The sequence below is a fragment of the Protopterus annectens genome, chromosome 7.part1, assembly GCF_019279795.1.
Source record: "Protopterus annectens isolate FY-2018-M chromosome 7.part1, PAN1.0, whole genome shotgun sequence".
In the NCBI taxonomy this organism is placed as follows: Eukaryota; Metazoa; Chordata; order Ceratodontiformes; family Protopteridae; genus Protopterus; species Protopterus annectens.
Window position 1 is genome coordinate 357,317,488 of NC_056740.1, and position 18,006 is coordinate 357,335,493.

General features: G+C 45.0%; 1 protein-coding gene across 3 annotated transcripts in view; it reads left to right on the top strand.

The window, feature by feature from the left end:
• Window positions 1-18,006, top strand: part of FLNB (filamin B) — a 4,683,119-nt gene that overhangs the window by 1,633,699 nt on the left and 3,031,414 nt on the right. The window lies entirely within an intron of this gene.

Genomic DNA, 18,006 nt, shown 5'->3' on the forward strand with positions numbered 1-18,006 from the left:
GGCTGAGTGTAATGGAATTATAACATCCTTAGATCCAAATGCGATGTCTTTACTTATTTACTACTGTTGATACATTGTGGTCAAAGTTCAGATTGCTGTCAACCTTAGTACCTAGATCACGTACCATTGAGTCTACACTTGGGGTGAGTGTTGTCTGTAATGTAATTCGGAGGGCTATTAGCTTTCCCAAAGGGAATAATGCATTTTTTTGCATTTAGCTTTAATCTGTGGCTCAACCCTGCCTGCATTATATTAAGGTCATTGGGGGTGGGCTCATTGATTGCTCCCAATTTGGAATCATCCATGAACTTGGTCAGCCACAAGCTGTCCAAGTTTTCCTGGACTTCAGAGAAATAAATTCTTAACAATAAGGGGTCCAGCACAGAACCCTGTTGTACGCCGCTAGTGGTTAGTTTGTTGCTAGAAGTGAAGTCACCCACTTTGACAGTGTGTGTCTTGTCGATGAGCCAATTGGCTACCTATCTGGCAATGTAGGGATTAATTCCCAAGTGAGAGAGTTTCTCTATAATACCTAAGTGGGGGAATTGTGTCATATGGCTTAGCTAGGTCAAGATAGACGGTATGCATTGTCTTTCCCTCGTCCAGGGCCTTGGTGACTTTTGAGAAGAAGTCAGCCATGTTTAACAGGCATGATCTACCTTCAACAAATCCAAACTTGGTTGGGTCCACAGTATGGAGATTACCTATGTCCTTGTTAATAAAGTCCATAATGATTCTTTCTGTGGCCTTGCAGATGAGGCTAGTCAAGCTTTTGGGCCTATAATTCCCCAGGGTTGGTTGATTGTCCCCCTCTGTGCAGAAGAATTACTGTTACTGACGTCCATTCCACCAGAGCATAGCCAGCTGTCAGGCTGTGGTTAAACAGGGATCCAAGTGGGTCTGCTAAGTCATGTTTTAAGTTGTTTAAAAGGCAACCTGGAATGTTGTCTGGTTGATCCCATTGATGCAGTTTTTGGCTTTGGGGAGTGCCAAGATTATCTACTCTCTTGAGATAATAGGCTGAAGAATGGTTGTAGGTATACTTTGGGGGATAGCTGGAGGTGACAGAGGAGTGAAGTTTTCTCCAAATTTGTCAACTAGCAGGTTGGCTATTACCTCCGGTTGAGTATGGGTGGTGCTGTCCTCAACCAGTTCAGCGCATTGTTGGCCATTTCCTTTTAGATTTCGGTGTAGTTAAAGAATGCCTTGTGATTATCCTTAGCTAGGGAGGCTGTTTTTGCTTCATAATTAGGTTTGGAGGCCTTGACAAGATCTCTAATTTGTTTGCTAAAGCTAGACAGGGATTTCCTCCTCTGGTGAGCCAGTTCCCTCTTGTTCTTAGACATTAGTGCCTTTCTCTTGTTATATAGCCTGTTTATACTTGGGGTCCACCAGGGTGGAGTGTATTTTTGGCAAGACTTGGTTTTAATCTGGTCAGTTACAGCCAGTTCTATACAACTGCTTAAGTGGTTATACAGGGCATTGGTGTACAACTCTGCATAGGAGTCTGTGTTATCAGTGATTGAGGGGCCTTTGAACCTTCTTATACCCATTAATTAGTAGGAGGTAATTTGTCTTTGAAAAATTCTTAAGCATTTTTTAGCTTGATAGGGTATCTGGTCTTACAGTTACATCGAACAAGACTGATTTATGGTCTGATCTTACTAAAGACGACATCACATGGGGGGGGGGCAATGCTTTCCCATGTCAGTGAGTACTGTGTCCAGGACATTTGAGCCTCTTGTTGGTGTGCTGACTGGCTGCTCCAGAACATTTGCATTGACAGTGTCCAAGAAACTCTGAGCCAGGGCTGTATGGCAAGTGGCTCCGGTAAGCCCGGGTATGCGGTATGCTTTCCTGTTTCATGGTGGGGGACCTATAGCTAGCTATGATGTGGTATGGGGCTTTACCTGTAGTTAATTGGACATGGAGTAGCTCAAGTGAGTCATACTGTTTGACCAGTTTCGAGGTGCACTTTAAGTTGGGTACACCTCCTCCTTTGGTTCTTTCACACTCAGTTTGTGGTCTGAAGGTATGCAAGGCATTGTAGCCCTGCATGCCCGGGGTGTTTTCCGTGCCTTTGAAGCATGTGTTGGTGACTGCAAAGATGTCAGCATATTCCAAAGTGAGCAGTGCTTCCAGGGAGTGCAGTCTCGTTTAGACTTCTAGCATTAAGCAGCAGTATCTTTTACAGTGAGTATACATTTGCTGCATGTGTGTGTGACCACGAGTGTCCTTAAATTTCATATTCAGCTTTACTTCAGAGTTCTTGAGTTCAACATACTCTACCGATAAGTGTTTAGTTGTTTCAAATGTTGGTTGAATTAGTTTGCCATTTCACAGGTCAGTTGCATTTAGACTAATTATTGCATGAGATTAAAGGACTTTAGTTTGGGGCCTTTGTGTTGCACATTACTGTTTACCTTAGGCATAGTAATGTATATGGATGCTGTGTTTATGAAGCATAACATTAGGATAGGTATTAATAGAAAGTGAGTTTTAGGTAGTCTCTTTAGTAAACCATCCAATGACTCGAGAGGGAGGCAGACCATTGTTTAGGTCAGACTCCACAGGTATGGAGATGTGCTTGTCTTGACTGAGGACCTCATCAAGATGATGTACAGGAGAAAAGGTGGAAGAGAAAGAAACAGAATGGAGAGAAGTGGTGAATAGGGGCACAAAAAGAAAAGTTCAGGGAGGGAAGAGGAAAGGGACACAGGTAGTAAGTAAGTAGGTAAATAGTGTTGCCACGGAGATGGGGGGTAGTGAGTGGGGTAAGCATAAGAAGGAAAGGAAATGGTATAAGAAGAAAGAATGAGAGATGGCGACATGAAGTTATCATGATGAAGACAGGTAGCAAATTTGGCTAATCTCTGAGGAGACTGTCAGGAAAAGTAAGTGTTTTACAGGGTCATACGCCATGGAAATTGTCTAGCAGATAATGAGTTAGTTAAATTGAAAGATTTTTGAGTTATGCTTACTTCTGAGTTCAGGAGGAATAGAATTACAAATTTGGCTACATTAAATTAGTGGAGGGAGTTCTACATCTCTGTTTGCAGAAGAGAGTGCTCAGTTAGGCGTTGTGTTTGTGGTCTCTACTATGCACTGGAGCATTTCACTGAGTGTGAAGTAGCTGATATGAAAATCAGCACCACTGTATCTGAGGTCGTGGTTGTCCTATGAGGACTGGATTGCTTTCTTCATGTGGTGTTAGTAGGGAGAGTAACTTCCTGTGCTAGAGTAGTTTACGCATCTTTTCTTTCTTTAACCATGAGTGAAGGTAGAGGAGATCCAGAGAGTTGATTAGCACTTGTGGGGTATTAAGGTAGAGAGTACCACACTGTGGTAGGGAAGGGAAACAAAATGAGTTATAAGACAGAGCTGTTAGTGTAGTGGTCCAGCTACATTCCCATGTTTACCTTTGGTCATCAGCATTGATGATAACCATAGGGATGGAATCACGGTACAAGGTGCAGAAATTAGATGGACTCATTCTCTGTGAGCTTAAATCCAGTGACATTATGCCAAAGGACAGTAATTGAAATGAGCTTAAATATGCTTATATCAAAGGACAGTAGTTAAAACATCAAGTTACCTAAATGCAGTAGACTGCAAATATTCCACCCTCCCATTTATTATTGAAAGCATCTTACCAAAATATACATAGTTTGTTCTTGTCAGTGTGTTTGTCTGTATATTGCTTGGCTTTAAGTGACTCGTATGACTTGGGGGGGGCACTTGTTTATTTAGCCAGGTGGATGCTGTAGGCAGTAGCAATGCTTCATGTAGAACACAAATGATAGTGCAGTAGAAAGACACATAATAGTTCAAAAACAGCATAACAAGTAGAAAGACACAAAATAATTGAAAAACAGCATAAAAGTATTTGGGTTGTATTGTAAAAGAGTAATCATTTTATGTTAAAAATGAGGAAAAGTGTAAGCACTGACATGAAAAAGTACATCAGACTTTTCGGAATATACTCTGAGGCAAATAATTGAAGAACTCTTATTGCTTCAAAACAGCACATTTTTAGTAACACTGAATTTCCTGGATATTGACAGTATTTGTATGTATGTCATTTGAAAGCTACACTTGTGGGGTCAGTAATAAATGTCTGAGAACAAAGGCACACTTTGCAAGGGGAATAGAGAGGAATCTAAAGTGGCAGTTCTGGGTAACCGTAAAAGTAAGCCATGTTATACTATAAAGTGACTGCACAAGTGAACTGTTCTTACACTAAAATGATCTCTGGAATATACATGGTCTGCTTGGGCATGCTTTCTCTTTACTAGCATATAAAGAAAAGAAAAATGTGAGTTGGGTATTTGAAGCATTCACTGTGCTGCAAAGATTACTCAGTTATAAAGTGCTGAAGAATTTAATCCAGCCATAAAGTCATGGACAGCTTACAGAGAACTAAACTGAGAATGGTGGTGAACGACATTCCCAAAGATAGTATGTGACAGCATTACTCAGCTTGATGGGTGCTTCCCATGTGTGAAATAATTCAGAAAGTAAAAGCAAGATGTTCATCATATATTGATCATTGCTGCAGTAGCCTTCACTATATGGGATATATCCTGCCAAGGATAAAACAGACGGCCAGCTTTCAAAGCCTCAGCAAACCCAGACTGTCAGGTAGCTTGAGTGGAGCAGACTAAAAGATAAGTTTGGGCACCAAGCCCTTCAGAGCTTTCCTATGAAGAGAGAGAGAGAGAGAGGGAGGTTGAGCCCTGAAAGTACAATGCTAGGAAGAACAAAAAATAAATAACCACACCCTGGCATAAACAACATACCAGAAAAAGAAGGGAATGGAAGGAGGGAGTGGCCACTGCAGCAGTTATCATTTGAACATTTACTGTTATGGTAATTTGCTTACACAACTGTACTGTGTCCATCATATTGATCACTGATGATGTAGATTTAGCTATATTGGTAGATTACCATTGTTTACTACATTTGGGAGGTGGAAAGAGAAGAGTCCAGGAGCCCCTGAAGAATGGTCCTTCCAAAGCCTTATCTAGACCTAGCGAAGGGATCAAACTTGTAGTGCTTTGTAAAAGTAAGTACAGAAGACTAAGTTACAGGTTATAGAGTACTTTTAGAATCCAACCCTTTCCAAGAAGTCATAGATGAAGCCAAGGCCTTGGTAGACTGGGCCTTGACCCTGCCTGGAATAGTTTTGTTGCGGTGAGTATAAAAAAAGGAAATAACCTTAGACAACCATGTGGAAAACGGTCTGTTTTGAAATAAGTTGTCCTTTACTTTCACAAGAAATTAACCATTGATGCCCTTCTATTCATCTCTTGCAGTATTCATTACATGAGGGAGTTCCCCACCGTAGACGAACCGACGTCAGGCAGTATACAAAAGACTTTTACTACTGTACGATGCATGGTACGTTGCACGTAGGCTGCTGGCATCATCATCAAAACTTCTCTGCTGCCATATCAGAATGCCAGATTCCAGCATACGATCTGACTCCTAGTCGTTTGTGAGACTTCAGATTTCAGATAAATGCCCCATTGGGGGAATTTCTTGACTGTTTTTCTACTGTCTTTGGTTAAGGTTCGTATCATCGAAAAGGGGCAAGTGCCAATGTAGGCAATGAATTCCACACAAGAATAGCCTGTTCTGCCTAGACCCAAACCACGACCACAAAAACTGCTCTATTTGTCAAGTGTTTATCCCATAGACCTTAAGGAGTAGATTGCCCTCTTTAGCTATCTACATAGAGAATCTGTGCTTAAAGCTGCTAGCAAAAAGCACTGTGGAGGGATCTTTGGGACCTGAGGGCAAGTTGATTTTTGAAGTGGAAGGCCAAAAAGCAAAGGCCTGAACCTTCTGCTGTGCCTCTGGATACGAATGTCTCTCTGGAGTCGGAGGAGAGCCCAGAGTTGTACATGGTTCATGGCTCACATCCACAGGCCAAGTCTGATGTCCAGGCCACCTTAGATCCGAGCATAAGCATGTCCGCAGAAGCCAAGCAGGCATCTGTTTCAGATGTCCGAGGTGAACCACAGCTTGTGATACCTGAACGCCCTAAGGAGATTCCTCAGATCTTTGTTGGGGAAGAGTTTAAGGTTAAGTTGAGTTCAGGTGTATTAAGTGATGTGCAAGAGTGGTGCAGTATCTGTCTTATAAAGTCATGATTTTGTTATTTTTTTATAGATGTATTAGATGTATGGTAATTTCTCAACAAGTGATGAAGGAGCTGACATGTACAGATTTTCCCATGGTTTTGAAAAAGGGAAATAGAAATGCAGTAGGCTGGTAGCTATTAAAGTTGGTAGTAAGGCCACTTTTATGCAATAAAGCATAATGAGCACAGTTTTAATTTACAGGTACATATAATTTTTTGATGGAATAATTAATCAATATCACGAGAGGTCAATGCTTAAACAGGCACTTTTAAAAATTCAGGGAGAAAGTCTTCAGAAATTTCCAACAATTGTAGAAATGCAGAATTATTCATCAGCTTTTTATTGAGTCTAGGTACATTCCAACCTGATAGAATGTAGGCCTACGTCGGGGCCTCCCACCCGACAAAGGGCAGACTTGCATGCAAAAAAGAAACAAAAAGCCAAACACTTGGTCCCACTGAAAGAACCTGCTAGCGACTGGCAATGATTCACTCAGGGCCTTTTTAATGCCCCGTGTCCCTTAGGCCTCCTCCAGGTTTTACAGCTCCCTCTACCAGTACTGCCTCTCCACTTAAAAGGACTAGGGAAGAGGATTCTTCAGATAAAGAGGCATCTTCAGAGGAGAAATCTGTAGCCTACTTTTCACAGATCTCCCCCTCCCCCGGGGCTCTGCCTCCCCAGAAGAGGAATCCATTGGAACAGATTCACCTATGTAAACCTTTCCTTTGGAGAGACTCTAGCTAAAATGAAAGACCATTTTAAATGGGATAGTGCCCTAGTACCTGAAGTAGAAAAAAGATACTATGAGCTACTACAGGTGGAATCACCTATCCCATCTGTTATTCCCTCTGTCTTGCCTGCCTTTCTCAGTGCTTTTGCCTCAGCTTCACAGGCACCATATTACCAAACACCCGCCCCCAAGAAGCCAGACCACTTCAAAGTCCCAGAAGACTGCAAGTCTCTCTTCAGATGCTTTTGCAGACCCTTCTGTTATTTCTGTGGCTTCTGACAAGCCATCTAGATTGCTGGCTTCCACTACCCTCCTACCGTCAGATAAGGATAGCAGGATTAGCAGGATCCTGAATAGAATAGGCAAAAAGTGTACACTTCTGCCACCTTTAGGGCCATTAATTACCAAACACACATGACCAAATTTGCTTTAGAGCTTATGTCTCAACTTTCACAAGTAATTGCAGACCTACCTGACTCAGAAAATAAAACCCCAGTTACTACTTTGCTTGATGCATCTTCTCAAGTAGCATGCCACTCCATAAAATGCAACTTGATGCTGCTGAGATTTCTGCCATTAAGAATATTCTTTTGGCTGAGACTCCAGCCCTTTTCTGAGGAAATAAAAGACAGACTTATAGATGCACCTTTGGACAACTCTGCTTTGTTTGGCCATGCAGCTGCTAACTTGTTCAAATCATTGCAGGAAAAGGGTAAGTAATTGCATGAATTGAAACATATCCTTGTTTCCCCAGTACCAAAGAAATTATCCTGCAAAACCTGTGTTTGTGCGTAGGCATTCACGTCACACACAACCCATTACAAAAAAGAGTGGCCATAACAGCCTAGGGCCCCTCCAGCTCTTTGACTGTTCCCCACTCTCATCCACATCCCACTTTCCCAGCACCTTCCCCTGTCCATACCAGCCTGGGAAAGCATAACCCAAGACTCTTGGGTCCTCTCCATTGTTTGAAAAAGGTATTTTTGGTATATGATCACATACCCTACTTCAGGGGCATCCCTCAACCTCCCAGGGAGCAAATACCTTTCTTCCTGGAGGTTCTCTCAGAACTAATGCACCAAAGGACTGTCTAGGGTGTTCCCAAAAAACAAATAGGAAAAGGATTTTATTTCAGGTTGCTCCTGGTGCCCAGGAAGGGAAGATCCCTGGAGACCCATCTTCGACCTGTCCCATCTCAATATCTTTCTAAGGGTACCCAGTTTCCACATGCTGACCCTCCAGACTCCGTTTCCACTTATTCTGCCTCATGCCTTCATGATTACTCTGGACATCAAAGATGCATATCTGCACATCCCCATCCATCTATACTACAGGACGTTTTTACTCTTCTCTAGATCATCATGGCATTTTCAGTTCTGTGCCTTACCCGTTGGGGTTTCTTCCGCTCCAAGGGTCTTCACTAAATACCTAGCTCCTGTGATTGCCTCCTACAGACTTCAGGGAATACACATTTTTCCTTATATGGATGACCTCCTCCTTCTAGCTACCTCCACAGAGGAATTGGAATGAAATATTGCCCTTATCAATCTTCTACAAAATCTGGGGTTCACCATAAACTTAAAGAAATCATTTCTCACCCCTTCACAGGATCAGAGTTTCCTGGGGTACAGGATACAAACAGATCTTATGAAGGTCTCTCTACCCCCACAAAAAGGTACAGGACCTCACCCTTACTTCAGAAATCTTCTGGTTCACCACATTACAGCCAGAGAGTTATTCATGGTCTTGGGCCTCATGGCAACCACCATTCCCATGCTTCCAGTTGCCAAACTCCACATGAGAAAATGGCAGTGGTATCTAAAGTCAGTTTTTATGCAACACCAGCGCTCCCTAGAATTCTCCATTTCTCTCATCCCCTGTCTAAATAGATAACTTCAGTGATGGATTCCTCAAGTGTCACTCAACCAAGGACTCCCCTTAAACCCTCCTGCTCCTCATCTTGAGTTCTTCACAGATACCTCAGAAGTAGGCTGGGAAGCCACCTTCGTCCACCTGAAAGCACAAAGGGGTCTAATATCCCTCTCAACTGAAGGAACACATCAGTGTAAGGGAGATGAGGGCACTGCCATGGGGGACCAAATCCTATCTGTTATGCAGGCAGCTCTACCAGCTTGGGAGCTGGCAATAACATTCCAAGTGACCCTTCAGGCAGTGTACATCCCATCCTCACAGAATTGTGTGGGTGATTACTTGAGCGGGTCCCAAACACAATCCCATAAATGGATGCTTCGCAGGGATGTGTTTCTGGACATTATCCACCAGTGAGATATTCCTCAAACAGACCTCTTTGCCTCCTCCATGAACAGACAACTTCCACAGTTTTGTGTCAGATAGCCTCATCCTCTGGTCTGGAAAGTGGACGCCATTTCTTTCTCTTGGAATGGGATGTTTCTGTATGCATTTCCTCCCCTTCTCTCATTCCAAAAGTCCTGTCCAAAGTTCAGCAGGACACCCTAAAAATCTTAAAATCAAAAATGACCAACCAAAGTTGTGGGCCTCCAGAACACCAGATGTGAAGTCGTTCAGTCTCGCATTCATTCATCACTGATGGGTTTGGAGCCGATCTTCGGCTCTTACATGGCCGACTAGCAAGCTCAAAGTTCTCCAGTACCTCGAGACCCTACCCCTTATCCCATAACACACTGCTGGAATTACCTCAGATCTAGTTTGCCGCGGCAGGGATCTCTTGGTTTCCAGCTTGGCTCGAGACTTTATTGGGAGTTTTTCAACTTTCAACAAGTTATATTTTCACTTTTTTATATATATACTTTGTTCTATTCATAGTAGCAGATATACTAGTTAGTAAATAGTACTTTTTTCTGTGTTTTTACCCCTTTCCTCAGTATTCTGTCTTGCCTTTGGCCTTTTGACCTTAGGGTTAGTAATTAGTCAGTGATCCCCTTTGGGACTGTTGTTTTAGATCTCTATTTACTGTTTGTAGTTATTAGTTGTTAGTGCCCCTTTTTGGGATGTGTGTATGTTTGTGTGAGTTACTTAGTTTAAAACAGCTCTTAGTTAATTAGTGTGCTTGAGTTGTGTAATGTCTGAAGAGAAGGACAAGCATCCAAAGTCTGGGTTTAAAAAGTGCCCAGACTGCGGACAGAAAATGTCAGTCACAGATGCCTATGTGCAGTGTGTTTACTGCTTGGGTGAGGTACATCTGCAAGAGTCTTGCAGCATATGGCATTCCTTTTCCACAAGAGTGTTAACTCAAAGGAAAAGGAAATTGATTGAGAGGGGTATCATTAAGCACCCCTTTTCTGAGGCATTATCTGATCAGGATGGAGCCAGTAAATCATCCAAATCTTCTAAGTCTTCCTGATTCTAAATCCAAGAAAAGAAAGAGGTCAGAAATTGTGGTGACTTCGGCTCCACTGCCCTCGGAACCGACAGTCTGCTCTTTTCGGAACCGGGACACGGCCTTGGAACCAGTTACCGAAAAACCTCCTTCCATGTTGCTCCAATTGGCTCCATCTGTCCACTCTTCAGGTCCTCTGTCAGTTTATCTGATCTGGATATGGACCAGCTGGTTTGGAAACTCTTGAAGGCACCAGGCCTAGTTAAGTTGCTGTTGGCTCAGACACAACCGTCAGAGCCGAAGACCACTACCCTTGAATTGTCTGCTCCTTCTCTGAGCCATATCGGACCTTTGGAGCTGGAGGGAGGCTGACCTGATGATCGTGAATCCCTTGGAGCAGACGCCTGCTCCAGTGTCATCGGCTCCATCTGCTCGGACTGTTCTCGGTGCCGACTGGGGACTCTAGGAGCCGACACTCTCCGGTCGGGTCCAGGGAGGATAGCCACACCGACTTGTCGGTGCCGACTCTTCCTCTTGGGGCCTCGGCTTCGGTGAGCTCGGCTCCTACCTTGGGCTCAGAGCCCATGGCTTCGGTGCGGGAGGAGATTGCGGCTCCATCGACTCCTTCCCATTGGAGCTGAGGTGATTTCAATGCCATGAGGTGAGTGTTGTCTCCCAAGACTTCCTCATCTCAAGGTCTGGCCTCTTCTTCCCCTAAAGTGCCTGTGTCTGTTTCTGTTTCCTCTGGTCTCCCAAGCGTAGAGACCGAGAGCCTCAGGTAGCCCCACTGGGTGCTCCTTGCTCTTCTGAGACCTCTCCAGAAGTTCCTCCTGAAGAGGTTCCCAGGAAGAGATTATGCAAGAGGAGGCATTTGGACTCCCCCCCAGGAGTCTTATCACATCGGACACCGACCTGGATGAATCAGAATGGTCCCCCAGATCCCCCTCTGAGGACATCTCCTTTGCGGAGATTCTTGAAATCCTTAGGCAGAGGGGTGATTGGCAGCCCAAGAGCCCTACTGAGGACGAGTCGGTTCTCCTGAAGGCGTTTGGGTCTCAACCTTCCACCTCTTGTGTATCTCCGCCCTATGATGAGCTTATGGAGCGGGTCTCTCGTAGGGCATGGGAGTCTCCAGAATCTATGGAACCTGTTCCTAGGAGGCCTAATAAGTTTATTTCAGCCCCTGTGGATAAGTTCTTTTTGACCAAGGGAGTCCCTGTTGATGCCATGGTGGTGGCGGCAGCCACCAAAAAGGAAATATCTGAGACTTCCTCATCTATCCATCCTCCTAATAGAGAATCTAGGATCACGGATAGATATGGGAAACACATGTTCAGTTCATAGGTTCATAGATTGATACTGGGCTATCTGCCCTAGGGCATTTATAAGCCTAGCCAGAGTATGTTTGGCTTTCGCCACCCATTTTAAATTAATTTTGCTATGCCCTTTTTCGAGGTTAGTATACTGTGCCTCTGTCTAACAGTGACACAGGAGTGATACCCGGGGTAAACCTACGATCTCCCATCTACTCATCAAGATTCCTCTTGAAGAGAGTCAATGAGGGACTCTGCCTAACCTGGACTGGGATTTTATTCCAGAGTGAAGGGAGCCTCTGGGTTATGAATCTGTCCCTCCAGCATGTCCTATTTATTTCAGTTCTGAGGTTCAAGTCTCTTGAGCATGTAGCTCGATGGGATTTGGATTTTTTGAGGTGCAGCATGTCCCTTAATTCCGGGTTGGACATGGCTTTATACGTCAGGCACAGGTCGCCTCTGAGTAGGTGGTATGCCACTGAGTAGAGCTGGAGTTTCTTTAACCAGGCAGCATATGGCATCTGTTTGAGCCCTTTGATCCTCTTGGTGAGGTACTTTTGGGGTCTTTCCAGTTGCTGCAGGTGTTTGGTAAGGTACATCCCAAAAGGGGCATTGTACTCGATTATGGGCCTGATGAGGGATGAGTAAAGAGGCACAATGACCTCCACTAATCTAGATGTGAATCCCTTCATGATTAGGTGGGCTATATAAAATGTTTTTCTAACCACTTTGGCCATGTGGTTGTCAAATGAGAGATTGCTATCAACTTGGGCCCCCAGGTCCCTAATTACTTCTTCTGTACTTAATGGATTACCACCTATGTGGTAATTTGTGGGCACTTTGTTTTTGCCAAAGGGGATGACTATACACTTTTTGGCGTTTAGCTTGAACCCATGGCTCTGGCACCAGTTGTCTGTTTCTATGAGTCCCTTTTGGAGGATGCTTGTGTCGGCTGGAGAGTCGATTATGGCGCCCAGTTTACAGTCATCTGCGAACTTGGTCAGCCACAGTCCTTCTCTGTTGGCTTGTACCTCAGAGAAAAATATACCGAACAAGAGAGGTCCCAGGACTGAGCCTTGTGGGACGCCACTTGTAACTGGTTTGGAGTTTGACATGGCTCCAGCAATTCTAACCATGTGAGTTCTGTCCTTGAGCCAGTTTGCAACCCGTCTAGTGACATAGAGGTTTATATTTAAGCTGGTGAGCTTATCTATAATGCCCGAGTGGGGTATTGTATCGAAGGCTTTTGCGAGGTCCAGGTAGGCTGTGTGGACCACCTTCCCTTCGTCAATGGCCTTGGTGACTGTTTCAAAGAAGTCAACTAGGTTTAAGAGGCAGGATCTGCCCTTAACAAAGCCGAACTGGGTAGGATCCAGTGTCTGTAGGTCCCCAATATCTTTATTTATGAGGTCCATGATGATTCTTTCCATAGCTTTGCAGACCAAGCTAGTTAGGCTTATGGGGCGATAGTTTCCAGGGTCCGTTGAGGCACCACCTTTGTGGAGAGGGACCACTGTTGCTGTACGCAACTCTTTGGGTACATATCCTGTAGTAAGGCTGAGATTGAACAGTAGTTTTATGTTTGGGTTTAGCTCTTCTTGGAGTTCATGTAGGACGCAGCTCGGGACACCGTCTGGTCCCATTGATGCTGTGTTTTTTGCTTTGGAGAGGGCGGCTCTTACCTGAGCATCTGAGATGTCAGGGGGGCAGCACTCTGCTGGGATAGATATTTGCCCCTTTGGTGGGGAGGGGTGAGGCGAGTTTGCGCTGAACCTGTCTGCTAGGATGTTGGCAATGTCTGTGGGTTCGGTGTATTTTTTGTCATTTTGGACTAATTCTGAGCATATCTGGGAATTCCCACCCAGGTTCCTAACATAACTAAAGAAAGCCTTGTGATTATCCTTAGTGTCCTGTGCAATGTTTCTCTCGAAGCTGGCCTTAGACAATTTTATGAGTGCCCTTAGTTTTTTGCTAATACTGATCAGAGATGCCTTCCCTTTTTGCGATTTTGCTCTATCATGTAGTAGCTTCCTCCTTCTATTGTATAGTTTGTTTATGGCTGGGGTCCACCAGACAGGACGTCTGCCTTTGGAGGATTGGGTCTTGGTTTTATTTGGGATTGCATGATCCATGCATTCCTGAAGGTGTTCATAGAATGCATTTATAAAGGATTTTCGGTCTGGGCCGTATTTTCCACAGGCCCGGGCTTTGAAGGATTCCACCTCGGTTTTGAGGAGTGTGAAATTTGCTTTAGAGAAGTTTTTCACTGTGGTTTTCTGGGCAGGGGGTGGGGTCAGGATGTGAATTTCCAGTGAGATCAGTTTATGGTCTGATCTTACCAGTGAGGGATACACTTCTGGTCTGGAGCATAGAGTCCCCATGTTGGTGATGATCAGGTCCAGTATGTTTTCCCCTCTTGTGGGAGTGGTAACAAGTTGTTCCATAGCATTTGAGTTTATGAATTCTAGGAACCTTTGGGCTAGAGTGTTGGAGCTAGAGTAATGCTCCCAGTCTATGTTTGGGTAGTTGTCGCCCAGTATAATGGTGTTGGGAGAGGCCTTCATATTTTCCTGTGTTCTCAGGAAGGCCGAGTGGGATTCCTGAGTTTGGGAGGGTGGTCTGTAGCAGGCTATAAACTGGAAGGCAGTTTTACCCACTGTTAGTTGCACATGGGTAGTCTCTGATGCTTCGTGCTTTGCCACCAACCTGGAGGTGTGGGCATCTTTGATGAATATCGATACTCCCCCTCCTTTTGTGGTTCGGTCCAAGTTTTGGGTCCGAAAAGCATGGTATGAGGTATAACCTGGTAGTGCTGGGGTGCTCCCGGGAGCCCTGAACCAGGTTTATGTTACTGCACAGATATCGATGTTCTCCATGCTAAGGAGAGTTTCAAGTGCATGCATCTTGAGGTTTAGACTTTTGGCGTTGAGTAGCATTACTCTTAGTTTCTTATCCCTTGTGATACCTATGGAGGTGGGTTTGTCTTTTGAGCCTTGCCTAAAAAAGGCACTATGGGGTAGCAAGAGCCTTTGCCAATATCCGAAGCCCAGGGTGACAGGTGCAAGCCGTCCCTAGCGAAGCATCGTGGCTTGTCGAGCATATCATCCCAAGCTGACAGGCATTGGATCCCCTTTGAATGACACCAGTACTTAAGCCAATTGTTGAAATTGATCATCTTGTCTTCATATTGTGGCATCATTCTTGGTGAGGGTAAGATGCTACTCAAGGTCAGGGTCATACCGGCCTGGGATACATGCTCAGAGAGCTCCTCTATGTCTCTTTTCATGTAGTCCAGGGAGGTACGTCTCCGGTCATTCACACCAGCATGGACAATGACTGAGTCATATTTGTACTTGCCTTGGAGTGACCTGAGTGCTTGTGTTATGTGGCGGATCCTAGCGCCCAACAGGCTGCTCACCATGACCTTCTCCTTGTTCAGCGACTTTCTCACTCAGATCACTGAACTACTTGACACATTTTACCATACTGCAGAGATATCTCCTTAAGGAGTTGGGAGATACTCTTCAGGGTGCTGTAGCTTCGAGTGTATCCGATAAGATTGCCACTCAGCTCTCTATCCTCACTTCGATAGTCAACTCGTCCATGCGTCTCGTATCATATGCAGCTGATGGTTCAAGCAGAGACGCAGGTACAGGAATCGCTCTCCGTAGGCATGTCTGGATGCGACTCTGTTCCTTCGCGGAACCCTTCAAGTCTTCCTTTAATAATACCCCATTTGACGGCTCATCCTTGTTTAGGCCAAAGGTGAAGGAGACTTTAACCAGGTGTGAGCAAGAAGGAAAGACTCTGTCTGCCGTTGGTGTCCATTTTTCCACCCCGACTCGACCCTTTCCCAAAGGTCAGGGGGAAGGAAAGATGTGGTTCCGGAAAGCCCAAGGAGCCTTTCAAGACACACCGTGGAGAGCCCCCATCCAGAGGCAGAGGAGGGGGTTTCAGTGGAAGACGCCACCTTCGCGGCAGAGGGGGTCCGCAACACCAGGGTGACAGAGATCACTTCTCTGGTTAATCCTACCAGCGCTCCTGAAGGGAGGCCCGCCTGTCCTACTCTGGAGGCAGTCGGGGGTCGCTTATCTTTGTACCCCAAAGCCTGGCTAAATATAACAAACGACAGTTGGGTATGAAATATAGTTTCCAGAGGGTATTTCATACCATTCTCCACCCAGCCTCTTCCTGTCAAAAAAATCACGGACGTTCCACCCAGTCACATGGGACAAGCATCAATAGAGGTACACAGATTGCTAGAAAAAGAGTCATCCAGCCAGTCCCAGCAGACCAGACAGGATTCGGAACTTACTCAAGGTTCTTTTTGGTTCCAAAGAAAATAGGGGACTGAAGACCCATTTTGGATCTTAGCAGACTCGACCAATTTGTGAGAAAAGAGAAGTTCCAAATGGTCACGCTACAGTCCATACTCCCCTTGTTGGGGAAGGACAATTGGATGTGCTCGATCGATCTCAAGGATGCATACTACCACATAAAGATGGCCAGACCATCCAGAGATTACCTGCATTTCTGGCTGGGAGCCAATCATTATCAATTCCGAGCTCTGCCCTTTGGTCTCACTACAGCCCCCAAAATGTTCACCAAGTGCATGGCAGTGGTCACAGCTCACCTGAGACATCTAGGATTCCAGGTGTTTCCATATCTAGACGATTGGCTCCTTACCTCCACCACCAGGCATCAACTTCTTAAAACGAGAGAGGTTACTCTGACACTCTGCGATCAGCTAGGCATTACAGTCAACCTCGAAAAGTCTGCCTTGTTGCCATCGCAGCGTATCGTGTTTATAGGGGCAGAACTAGACACGTCAACCACCACTCTTTTCCTTCCGCCAGAAAGAATCTGCATTTTTCGCCAGCAGATCATGTCCCTAATATCAAAAAAGAGTACCAGCAGCAGAGGTATTGAAAGTTCTAGGATTGATGGCGGCAGCTATTCTAGCAATCCCCTTAGCAAGGAATCCTTCAATGGTTTCTATTCACGCAATGGTTTTACCAAGCGCTTCCAATTAGTCACATGATCCTGATAACAAATTCCTGCAAGAAGGATCTTCAGTGGTGGTTGATGTCTCTTCATGTCACAATAGGACGTCCTTTCATGCTTCCCCCTCCAGTTGCCACTGTGACCACGGACGCTTCCCTGATAGGGTGGGGGGGGGTATTTCAGGGAAAGACTGCCCAAGGCACATGGACAGATCAAGAATCACATCTGCATATCAATGTCCTGGAGATGAGAGCAGTACTTCGAGCGTTGCAATACTTTCAGGACTCTCTTCCTCTAGGGACAATTGCAATACAGACAGACAACATGTCAGTGGTCTGGTATCTGAACAAACAAGGCGGGACCAAGTCTTATCCCCTTTGCCGAGAAGCCCACAGAGTATGGCAGTGGGCACTGTCATCCCAGCGCTTTCTGTTGGCAACGTACATCCCGGGCAAATCCAATGTAATAGCGAACAGACTGAGCAGAGCAATCTTTTTGCCTCACGAATGGTCCCTCAAACAAGAGATTGTGGACAGGATTTTCCGCAAATGGGGTCAGTCTTCCTGCGACCTCTTTGCCAGTCACATCAACAACAAATGCAGAAGCTGTTTTGCCCTAATTCTCATGCCAGATCACTCCCTGAGGGATGCTCTTGTCCACGATTGGCCCCCCGGGTCTCCTCTATGCTTTTCCACCAATTCCCCTGATATCCAAATTCTTACAGAAAGCAAAGTCGCTGGGATGGACAATCATCCTCATTAGCCCCTCATTGGCCTCGGCAGATTTGGTTCCCGTTTCTTTATCATCATATTCTGGAAGATCCATGGATCCTGGACCCAGTTCCGGACTTGTTGACACATCCGTCAGGGGATCTTCACCCGTCATTGCAGACACTGAAGCTAATCGCTTGGGTGCTCCAATTCCCAGCATAGCCAGGCTCTATAATCTTTCCCATGACACTAGTCAGATTTTGTTGGCTTCCCACAAACCTTCTACCAGAAAATTTTATCGTAGTAAGTGGAAGAGATTTTCCATTTTGGCTTCTTCCCACAACATTGACCCTTATCAAGCGCCATTGTCTTCTATCTTACAGTTCTTGACAGAAATCTTCAACAAAGGAGCAGCGGCAGCTGCGGTACGAGTACAGTTAGCTGCTGTATCTGATTTCCATCTAGGAATTGATGGTTTGAATATTATGGCTCACTATTTGTCTAAAGCTTTTCTAAAAGGTTCCTTTCACATAAGGCCTCCAGTGAAGACACCTTATTCCCCCTGGAATTTGAATTTTATGTTATGTCATATCATTCTTCCTCCTTTTGAGCCTGCATCATCTTGTGAACTAAAATTCTTGTCATGGAAAACTATCTTCTTAGTAGCCATCACTTCAGCCCGAAGATTGTCAGAGCTCCAAGCCCTTTCCATCAAACCCCCTTACATGGTCTTTCATACTGACAGAGTATCTCTCAGAGCTAATCCATCTTTTCTGCCCAAAGT